The sequence below is a fragment of the Littorina saxatilis genome, linkage group LG2 (genome assembly GCF_037325665.1).
Source record: "Littorina saxatilis isolate snail1 linkage group LG2, US_GU_Lsax_2.0, whole genome shotgun sequence".
Taxonomy (NCBI): domain Eukaryota; kingdom Metazoa; phylum Mollusca; class Gastropoda; order Littorinimorpha; family Littorinidae; genus Littorina; species Littorina saxatilis.
In genome coordinates, this window is record NC_090246.1 from 36,247,180 (window position 1) to 36,258,043 (window position 10,864).

Consider the following 10,864-nt stretch of genomic DNA (forward strand, 5'->3'; position numbering starts at 1 on the left):
CAAGTCTTTCACAGAAGGAAAGCTTGGATTGACTTTGTGGAAACGGTTTATTCACAACCAAAAGACCATCGAGTGGACACCATTTTGCAGATGATGCATTTGCAGAACAGTTCACAGCTCCCTTGTTCGAATCCGAACTCGGTTATCGTCCGAGTCGGAGGTTGTTGGAGGATTCTGTCCTGTCAGGGATCCCACTAACGTTTATCAATGTGAAGAAGAATTTGAATGCTGCATACGAAGAAGTGTCGAACCGGAGAAAGACTCAAAGTCGACGGAAAAGAAAAGTGATGAAGGCAAGTGATCGTTATGTTTCTGTTGGCGGTGCATGATTAAATTTAACGGCAGACGTAGTGCGTTGCGTCTCCATCGTTTATGTAAGGTATGTGTGTCCGTGTGAATATGTGTAGGAGGGAGACTGAGACTCTCAAAATTTCTGATTTCTGTCTTGCCAATAAAATAATAACGAAGAGATACACACAGAAAGACACACACAAACAGACACAGACACACACAACCACACCCATAGACATGCATATACACTTTCTTTGATCCAGAATCACAGAGACAGACGGACAGACACATACACCACACATACGCATAGACATGCACATACACTTTGATCCAGATTGACACATAGACGGACGGACACACACACACACATTCACACGCAAACAGTCACATTCACATATACACACACACACAATCACACTCAAAACACACATAAACACACATCATACCTCCAGCAGATTTTTTTTTACAATGTAGAAATATCTAGGTCATTGATTGTTAGATTCATTCCTGTAAAATCTCCCAAATCTAACAAACAAATACATGTAGTTGAAACAAATGTCTTGTGCAAGAGAGATCAAGGGAGATAATTTTGATGCAATTGTTAATGACATTGCATAGTGATATCCTTCACAACAAAATTTGAAAATAAGGAATCGAGATCTCTACACAATTTATCTTCCTTGTTTTATGTATGACATTGACTATTGAGTTATAGTTAAAATTGTATTCTCGGAATTGTTCAAAAATAAATTTGAAGGGAGGCAACTAATAGATGAACAAACAATATTACAATTTACACATTCAGTTATGCTTTTTTTTGGATAAGATCTATTAATGAGAATTATACAATAAATACACATGGAGGGGGGGGGGGGGGGGGGTGCAGCGGGATTTTGAATGAGGTATCTGTCTAATATTTAGTAAAGCGTGGAATTATGACTGAGAGTGAGAGTCATTAATTCAGTGCATTTAAATTTGTATCCTGTTTTCAGGCTGTTCCTTGCCACTCTGCATTACAATGAAAATGGGGACAGGGGTGATGCGCTTGATGAGGAAGGAAATCCGACGTTGTCCATCACATTCCCAAAAGGAAAGAAAGGAGAGTACAGTGTGAGGAAGTGCAAAGGGCCACGAGCTTATGGTAAGTTACATGCAGGGTAATTACTGACTGCTGGTTTTTAGCACACACACACACAAATGAAAATCCTCTTCTTTTCTTATACTCCAGAATTCTGGCAATTTACCCAAACACACACTCACACACACAACTGAAGAGGGAAAAGACAGAGAGAGAAATATCACATTTAATTTTGTTCAGTTGGGTATTCGCTAGAACTGCAGCATTCTTCCTAAAATCAATTTTTGCAAGCATAAAAGCTGTACTTGGTTCCGTGCTAATAATGCCTTTTCACGACTATCTCATCCTGAGCTATCCACTGTTACATTTACAGGTCACGTGTCAAGATTGCTTCAACGTCTGTTTGAGAAGCTGACAAAGGATCCAGGTGCCTTTACAGCTTCCTTCCCAGAGGAATTTTGTGACAAACCTGACTTTTGGGCCGCTGCATATCACCCCCTCCCCCCCCATACCGATAAGAAGCTGCAGCACCATACAGTACAAGATAACCAAACTGATCCCACTTTTCCCCGCTGATGTTGACACCAACGACAATACTGAACAAAATGCACTTGCAAGGAATTACAGATTTTACTCTTTTATTTCATAAGTGATGCATTAGATTATAAATACATTTTCATTCAAGCTCAGACCACTCAAAACCTCTGTAGTACATCAGACGGAAATGCATATCTGATGGCCCGTACTCCACATGAAGGTAAAGGTATCCTGATTTTCCTCCCTAGCACACCATGGCACCACCTCACAAGCTGTCAGCGGTACTTCCTGAAAAATAATCACAAAATCTGTGACATAAGTGTGTGTTGCATAGTCCGGCAGGGTGTTCCTACAAAAGGTGTGGAAAGTGGGGGGAAGAACACTTATTTTTCGTGAATTGATAGAATGGCTTGTTTCATGGCTGGCTGGCTCTGTGTGTGTGTGTGTGTGTGTGTGTGTGTGTGTGTGTGTGTGTGTGTGTGTGTGTGTGTGTGTGTGTGACAGTATGACAAGATCCATGTAAATCTTTCATTTTACCTAGTTATTTATGTTTAAAATGTACTTTCCAAAATGTGTTTCTTTCCAGCATTATGTTGATCTTGTTTCACACAAAGTGTATAAACTGTGAATCTATTAATCACTTCTGGACTTCAGTGTGGAGAGATCCGAGGATAACAAAATAATATTTACTGGTTTGTATATCATATATTTTATGCATCATACCATGTCAAACACATCACAATATAGACGCGTGATCGACAAGAAGAGGAAATACTATGTGTGCACTTGTATGTCTTATCTTTTAATTTAATGGTTTTTTTTAATGGACCAACTTTCAACTTTGTGAGAAGAAAAAGTTTTTAAGACATGAAAAACAAGGATTGCTTTAACCTTTGCCGGATGCCGCTTTTGACTACACACTCCCGACGATGCGGGTTTGTCTGAACCCATACATTTGAAAGAGGGTTTTTACCGTTTATTCCTCTAACGACGATGCGGGTTTGTCTGAACCCATACATTTGAAAGAGGGTTTTTACCGTTTATTTCTCTAACGACGGTGTGGGTTCAGGGAAACCCACAGCGCTACTTAAGTGGTTGCATCGAGTTTCTCCGTTCACCGACCTCTTGCAGGGGAGGGAGAGGGGGAGGGAGAGGGGGAGGGAGAGACTGAGAGAGACTGAGAGACTAAGAAAGAGAGAGAGAGAGAGAGAGAGAGACTAAGAAAGAGAGAGAGAGACTAAGAAAGAGAGAGACTAAGAAAGAGAGAGAGAGACTAAGAAAGAGAGAGAGAGAGAGACTAAGAAAGAGAGAGAGAGAGTCTAAGAAAGAGAGTGAGAGACTAAGAAAGAGAGAGAGAGAGACTAAGAAAGAGAGAGAGGGAGACTAAGAAAGAGAGAGAGAGAGAGAGACTAAGAAAGAGAGAGAGAGAGAGAGAGACTAAGAAAGAGAGAGAGACTAAGAACGAGAGAGAGAGACTAAGAAAGAGAGAGAGACTAAGAAAGAGAGAGAGAGAGAGAGACTAAGAAAGAGAGAGAGAGAGAGATACTAAGAAAGAGAGAGAGACTAAGAAAGATAGAGAGAGAGAGACAAATAAAGAGAGAGAGAGAGACAAATAAAGAGAGAGAGAGAGACTAAGAAAGAGAGAGAGAGAGAGACTAAGAAAGAGAGAGAGAGACTAAGAAAGAGAGAGAGAGAGACTAAGAAAGAGAGAGAGAGATACTAAGAAAGAGAGAGAGAGAGACTAAGAAAGAAAGAGAGGGAGACTAAGAAAGAGAGAGAGACTAAGAAAGAGAGAGAGAGAGACAAAGAAAGAGAGAGAGAGAGACAAAGAAAGAGAGAGAGAGAGACAAATAAAGAGAGAGAGAGACTAAGAAAGAGAGAGAGAGAGACTAAGAAAGAGAGAGAGAGATACTAAGAAAGAGAGAGAGAGAGACTAAGAAAGAGAGAGAGGGAGACTAAGAAAGAGAGAGAGACTAAGAAAGAGAGAGAGAGAGACAAAGAAAGAGAGAGAGAGAGACAAAGAAAGAGAGAGAGAGAGACTAAGAAAGAGAGAGAGAGAGACTAAGAAAGAGAGAGAGAGAGACTAAGAAAGAGAGAGAGAGAGACTAAGAAAGAGAGAGAGAGAGAGACTAAGAAAGAGAGAGAGAGAGAGAGAGACTAAAAAAGAGAGAGAGAGACTAAGAAAGAGAGAGAGAGAGACTAAGAGAGAGAAAGAGAGACTAAGAAAGAGAGAGAGACTAAGAGAGAGAGAGAGAGAGACTAAGAAAGAGAGAGAGAGACTAAGAAAGAGAGAGAGAGAGAGAGACTAAGAAAGAGAGAGAGAGACTAAAAAAGAGAGAGAGAGACTAAGAAAGAGAGAGAGAGAGACTAAGAGAGAGAAAGAGAGACTAAGAAAGAGAGAGAGACTAAGAGAGAGAGAGAGAGACTAAGAAAGAGAGAGAGAGACTAAGAAAGAGAGAGAGAGAGACTAAGAAAGAGAGAGAGAGAGACTAAGAAAGAGAGAGAGAGACTAAGAAAGAGAGAGAGAGAGACTAAGAAAGAGCCTGCGAGAGACTAAAAAAGATAGAGAGAGAGAGACAAATAAAGAGAGAGAGAGAGACAAATAAAGAGAGAGAGAGACTAAGAAAGAGAGAGAGAGAGAGACTAAGAAAGAGAGAGAGAGACTAAGAAAGAGAGAGAGAGAGACTAAGAAAGAGAGAGAGAGATACTAAGAAAGAGAGAGAGAGAGACTAAGAAAGAGAGAGAGGGAGACTAAGAAAGAGGGAGACTAAGAAAGAGAGAGAGAGAGACTAAGAAAGAGAGAGAGAGAGACTAAGAAAGAGAGAGAGAGAGAGAGACTAAGAAAGAGAGAGAGAGAGAGAGACTAAGAAAGAGAGAGAGAGAGAGAGAGAGAGAGAGAGACTAAGAAAGAGAGAGAGAGAGACTAAAAAAGAGAGAGAGACTAAGAAAGAGAGAGAGAGAGAGACTAAGAGAGAAAGAGAGACTAAGAAAGAGAGAGAGACTAAGAGAGAGAAAGAGAGAGAGACTAAGAAAGAGAGAGAGACTAAGAGAGAGAGAGAGAGACTAAGAAAGAGAGAGAGATACTAAGAAAGAGAGAGAGAGACTAAAAAAGAGAGAGAGAGACTAAGAAAGAGAGACTAAGAGAGAAAGAGAGACTAAGAAAGAGAGAGAGAGAGAGACTAAGAAAGAGAGAGAGAGACTAAGAAAGAGAGAGAGAGAGAGACTAAGAAAGAGAGAGAGAGAGACTAAGAAAGAGAGAGAGACTAAGAAAGAGAGAGAGAGAGACTAAGAAAGAGAGAGAGAGAGAGAGAGACTAAGAAAGAGAGAGAGAGAGACTCAGAAAGAGAGAGAGAGAGAGACTAAGAAAGAGAGAGAGAGACTAAGAAAGAGAGAGAGAGACTAAGAAAGAGAGAGAGAGAGACTAAGAAAGAGCTAGAGAGAGAGAGAGACTAAGAAAGAGAGAGAGAGACTAAGAAAGAGAGAGAGAGAGACTAAAAAAGAGAGAGAGAGACTAAGAAAGAGAGATAGAGAGACTAAGAAAGAGAGAGAGAGAGAGAGACTAAGAGAGAGAGAGAGACTAAGAAAGAGAGAGAGAGAGAGAGACTAAGAGAGAGAGAGAGAGACTAAGAAAGAGAGAGAGAGAGAGACTAAAAAAGAGAGAGAGAGAGACTAAGAAAGAGAGAGAGAGACTAAGAAAGAGAGAGAGCGAGAGACGAAAAAAGAGAGAGAGAGAGACTAAGAGAGAGAGAGACTAAGAAAGAGAGAGAGAGAGACTAAGAAAGAGAGAGAGAGAGACTAAGAAAGAGAGACAGAGAGAGACTAAGAAAGAGAGACAGAGAGAGAGACTAAGAGAGAGAGACAGAGAGAGAGACTAAGAGAGAGAGACAGAGAGAGAGAGACAGAGAGAGAGACAGACAGAGAGAGAGACAGACAGAGAGAGAGAGAGACAGACAGTCAGATAGACAGACAGTCAGATAGACGGATAGACGGATAGACAGACAGACAGACAGACAGAGCAACTGACAACAGACATACAGACAGAGAGATACGGACAGACAAACAGAGAGACAGACAGTCTCTTGGAGACAAACAGGCAGACAGACACTGTTCCGCCGCTTTGGTAATTATGGGTGTAGCAGAACCCGCGCCGTCGGCAGAGGGATAGTTACAATCACTACTACTCTTTAAAAGTATGGGTATGTGTGAACCCGCGCCATCGGTAGTGTTTATGTAAATTATCATAATCAATTAATTCTGATGTTTTGTCATGTACACACTAAAAATTTGCAGACAGAGAGCAAATTAGGTGTGTGAGAGATACTTAAAATTTCAAAACGATACCTTTAATGGTTCCAGAGTTACAATGATTTTAGTGTGTCTCTGGGTACAGGTGAACCCAGGAAGCACGGCAAAGGTTAAACCTGCAAATTAAAAAAAATCTTCTGTCACCTTCTTCTTCAGGTGTGTGAATGGATGGGTGTACGGGGTACATTTGTCATGTGGAACAGACCTAGAAGTATCTGCCAACACATCACGGTGATGTGACAAGCACATGCTTGGTAAAGAAAGATAGGTGTGTCACTTACTCCTTAAGAGTAGCCTGTAAAAACCCATGCTCCTCCCGGTACTGGTAATATGCCGTCTCCAGCATATCCGTGTTTAGGCAGACGCTTTCAAATTATGGGAGCTGCGTGATGCATGTAATGCCAATTTTTTCGGGAGGTCTGCAAACATAACAGTATTGTTATAACTTATGGTTAACTATGAAATTAGTGTAAGAACTTCTGTCTTTCTTTATTTGATGTTTAACGTCGTTTTCAACCATTCAAGGTTATATCGCGACGGGGAAAGGGGGGAGATGGGATAGGGGAAAGGGGGGAGATGGGATAGAGCCACTTGTTAATTGTTTCTTGTTCACAAAAGCACGAATCAAAAAATTGTTCCAGGGGCTTGCAACGTAGTACAATATATGACCTTACTGGGAGAATGCAAGTTTCCAGTACAAAGGACTTAACATTTCTTACGTACTGCTTGACTAAAATCTTTACAAACATTGACTATATTCTATACAAGAAATACTTAACAAGGGTAAAAGGAGAAACAGAATCCGCTAGTCGCCTCTTACGACATGCGGGGGGCAGAGAAATAAGGATGTGGAAAAGAAGACTTTTGGTAAGTGAAATAAAGGTGATGGATCCAGTCAGGTAGAAATAAGACAACAAGAAAGGAATCGGAAAACTGCAGGGAATAGTAGGGAGAGTTTTCTTGGAAGGAAATATAGGTGAAAGGACTGGTAAGGCAGAAATAAGACAAAAGAAGAGAAGTAAAGGGGTGGGGAAGCTTAGTGAAAACACTCCCGCCGCGTGAAGGCGACCCCATGGGAGCAGTGTAAGAACTAAACTTCTAACAGACATTATGAAGTTAAGGCTTTACAGACTATTTATAGTAATGAATAACCTCTGCATCTATGTTGCAAAATAGTCACACTTTTCCTTTGCTCTTTTCATTGAAAAAAAAAGTAATTTACCTAATGCCAAGTAAAAGGTAATACATACCTGCCTGGGACAGTTCAGCTTCTTCATAATTTTAGTAGACTCTGTGCAGCAGTTGCATTCCTCCACTTTCTCCATCTCCACACAGTTGGCACATTCAGACCTGAAAGTATCACAAACAATCTTCACTCGTTTCTATCCTTCCGCCGAGTGTTGCGAATGCACACATGTTGGAAGTATTCTTAGATTTCATCAGAAAGAAATAATAATATTAGTCCAAAAATGTAACTTGCCAACTCAAAATGTAAACACTAGGGACTGCCAGATTCGCCTTCGTCAAAAGCTCGTGCGTGTCGATCTTCGTGAGTTTGCTTCTGTAAAATGTTCATTCTGGAGGCCTAGTGAATTTCTTCCATATAACCAGGTCATGTCCAAAATAGACACTAGCTCTGGAGACAGACTGAAAAACCAAGTTAGCATAGCCTAGAGCACAAACACCCACACAAACGGTACTCATGTCACAGTTCAGATCTAGATCTAGACTCCAAGCTTGACACATCCTGTCAGAATGTCCTTTTCTCGGTTGCTTGTACCCAAAATAAAACGTGACTTCGTTACTCACCAGTCTGTGTTCCCAAGGCGATTAATCATGCTGCTGTTGTCAGAAAGATGATTTTCCTCCACGTTCCTTTCATTTTCTCGTGCCCGAGGTTCAAACATATATGGTACAACACGATTGTGGTTCACCACGTTTTGTGCGCCACGACTGACTGTCGTCCATTGTGCTCTCTTCCCATGTCTACGTCACAGGCACTTGGCTGGCGCGTCGGGAGTTCTCGGGTTTTCTCGGCAAAGTCCGGATGAGCAAATTTAGTACGCATGCCAGTTGGCGAACGGCTGAGCGCAGAGCGGTTAAAGTGCAGAAAAATGTCGTAACTGGAACCCCTCTACACACACTCAAACCTGTACTTGCAGGGTTTAGACACACTTTAATGCTCCTAGTAAAGTCTTCAAAATCAAGTTTTGTTGTTTAAGCAAAAACTAGGGGAAAAGAGTTCTAAGGTGGGGAGGAAAATGAAGAGTAGTTTATGGAATGGGGAGAGGCTAGGCATCAAAGGGATGTTGATCTATTTCAATTGGCCAGACCCTGTGGTCACTGCTCCCACAGTCAACAGACTCAAGACTGAGTAGACTGGGCGCACAGGGATCGCGTTTACGCACGATTTTTGCGTATTTGACGCATTTTAAAAGTCGCTGACGCGTTTTTTTCGCCGCGCCGCGTAAGCCATACGCAAAAATATTGTAACTTTTTCTTGTCTTCACGCAGCGCTTTTGCTCTGACTTAATAATCACCCGATCCTGAAACTGACTATAGGGCTCGAGAAGTGACGACACACATGAAATCTGCGCGTCAAAACTAAAGCCCGTTTCTTTTTGCATCGAAGTATCGCAAACGAACGTAACGAGGGTATTACCAGATAATGTCTTGTCGGATAATGACACAGACATTAGCTGCTCTCCCATCTCGCGCTTCCAAAAGGCGGAAAGTGTGTCTAGTCGTATTAGAGCGGGAAACAAACTTGCAAGGCCCGAAGGTTGGAGACAGCAGGGGTGTTATTCGACAGGCGTGCGCGGAGTTCGACAGGAAAACTCGCCGTATTTAGGTAAGGAGTGTCTTTAAGTCTTTCGTGCGTGTTTTGTTTGTGTCTGTACGTGTTTTCGTAGTACGCAAAAATATTGGTCCGTGACGCGGTTTTTTCGTTTCGTTGCGTATGACTTACGCGTTTTTTTAAAAAGCTAGCGCGATCCCTGGCGCATCAACATCAAAATACCACACATAGTGCCAAATTGTGATATCGACCAGGCCATAGACGAGGGCCCCAAATGGTTTAAAATCGTGATCGTGATTGGTGTTTTTTGACCTTTCTGTGACCGTGATTGCCGAAATTTCCATTTCTGTGATCGTGATGGGACTTTGCCCGTGATCCGTGATGACAAAAAAATCAAGTCTCGTGATCGTGATTGTCATTTGTTTTCGTGATCGTGATGGGCATTATTGCAAAGCATTTTATTTTCAACGTTCATTTTTCACAGCTGTATCACTCTATGAGTATGATCCTCTATTCGTCAAGGAGCTAATCCCGATTGAAGGGAAGAAACAACACATTCAGAAATATGATTTTGACAGCGATTGCTTCCCTTTAAGAGAACCAATCACACAAAAAAGAGATCCAATCAGAAGGCGAATTGCAAAAGTCTGCCAAACTTCATCCAATGGAAGGGCTTCGTGCTAAAGTTGTGAGTGCATTCAGTCAAATTCGAATTCGAAGATCAAAAATGGCGGGCAGCGGTACTGTCATCGAACTTCTGTTATATTACGTGGATTCAAGCCAGACCAAAGCAGGCGGCGAGAATGCCTTCCTTGGTGGAAAGGTCAGGCTACGGGTCCGTCTTTCCGAAGACGAAATGTCAAGGTATGTCATATATCAGGGCCGGACTAGGTAAGTACTAGGCCGGGGGGTGGTTACAGATCGGGGGTCCAGGGTGCGAAGCCCCTTAGTGGGGGTCCAGGGTGCGAAGCCCCCTTGAAGCTGAACGTTTTTTGATGTTTCTGGAGGGAAAGGAAGCCTCTCCTTGAACGAAAAAGGTAAGTTCGACAGCAAGCTGTATAGGCAATGAAGAAGAATTGAGATTGTAAGGACTCGTACTTTTCATCACAAAAATCGTTGAAGAAAAATGTCTTTTGAAAGGGGGTGAGAGGTGCGATTTCTCCTCGGATTTCATGATGATCCCCCACAAAAAACAAACAAAAAAAGCGTTTGGGAGGTACATGCTTAAGCCAGGGGGGGGGGGGGGGGGGTTGCGCAACCCATGTAACCCCCCCCCCCCCTAGTCCGGCCCTGTCTATGTTGCTCTATGACTGTTCTGAATGTAGGCAAAGATCTTGAAATTTGTTCAAGATCTTTGAGTTTGATTGAGATCATTGACATTGTCGACATTGCCACGTCCGGCTGTCACTCGCTCAGTGTGACCTCGACTGGCTCGAGTCTGATCGAGTCTGCGTGTAGCCAAAACCGAAACTAGAAATGTGTTTTTCATCCCAGCAACGTGGACACGCTTGGCATAGATTCTAATTGTCGCTTCTTTGCATTAAGCTTGGATTTATTTTAGCGCCTGTAAACTTATCAACAATGGGTTAAATTCAGGAACTATGGCGGTAAGACGTGCCAGTTTGGGTCACTTGATCCTCATGTCAAAGTCGACCAAAGTCATGTTCGTTGGGGATTTTGTTATTATAGACTCTACCATCACACATACATGTACTTTAATTTCAATCCACCCAATAGTTTTTGAGAAAATGGGTTTAAAAGATTTAGCTCTGGAAATGTGAAATTGTGCAAGTATATATATTCATGTGTGTGAGTGAGGGTGTGGGAGTTGAATGTGTATGAGTGCAGGGGCGGAT

The 10,864-nt window shown here is 42.0% G+C and overlaps 1 long non-coding RNA gene across 1 annotated transcript; it reads right to left on the reverse strand.

Moving 5' to 3' along the window:
- Window positions 1-1,990: 1,990 nt before the first annotated feature.
- On the reverse strand, window positions 1,991-8,387 carry LOC138958882 (uncharacterized). The gene is made up of 4 exons (XR_011453537.1): window positions 8,021-8,387; window positions 7,462-7,561; window positions 6,493-6,630; window positions 1,991-2,194 (listed from the first exon to the last, which is right to left on the reverse strand). It is a non-coding gene; the product is annotated as an uncharacterized lncRNA (long non-coding RNA).
- Window positions 8,388-10,864: the final 2,477 nt, after the last annotated feature.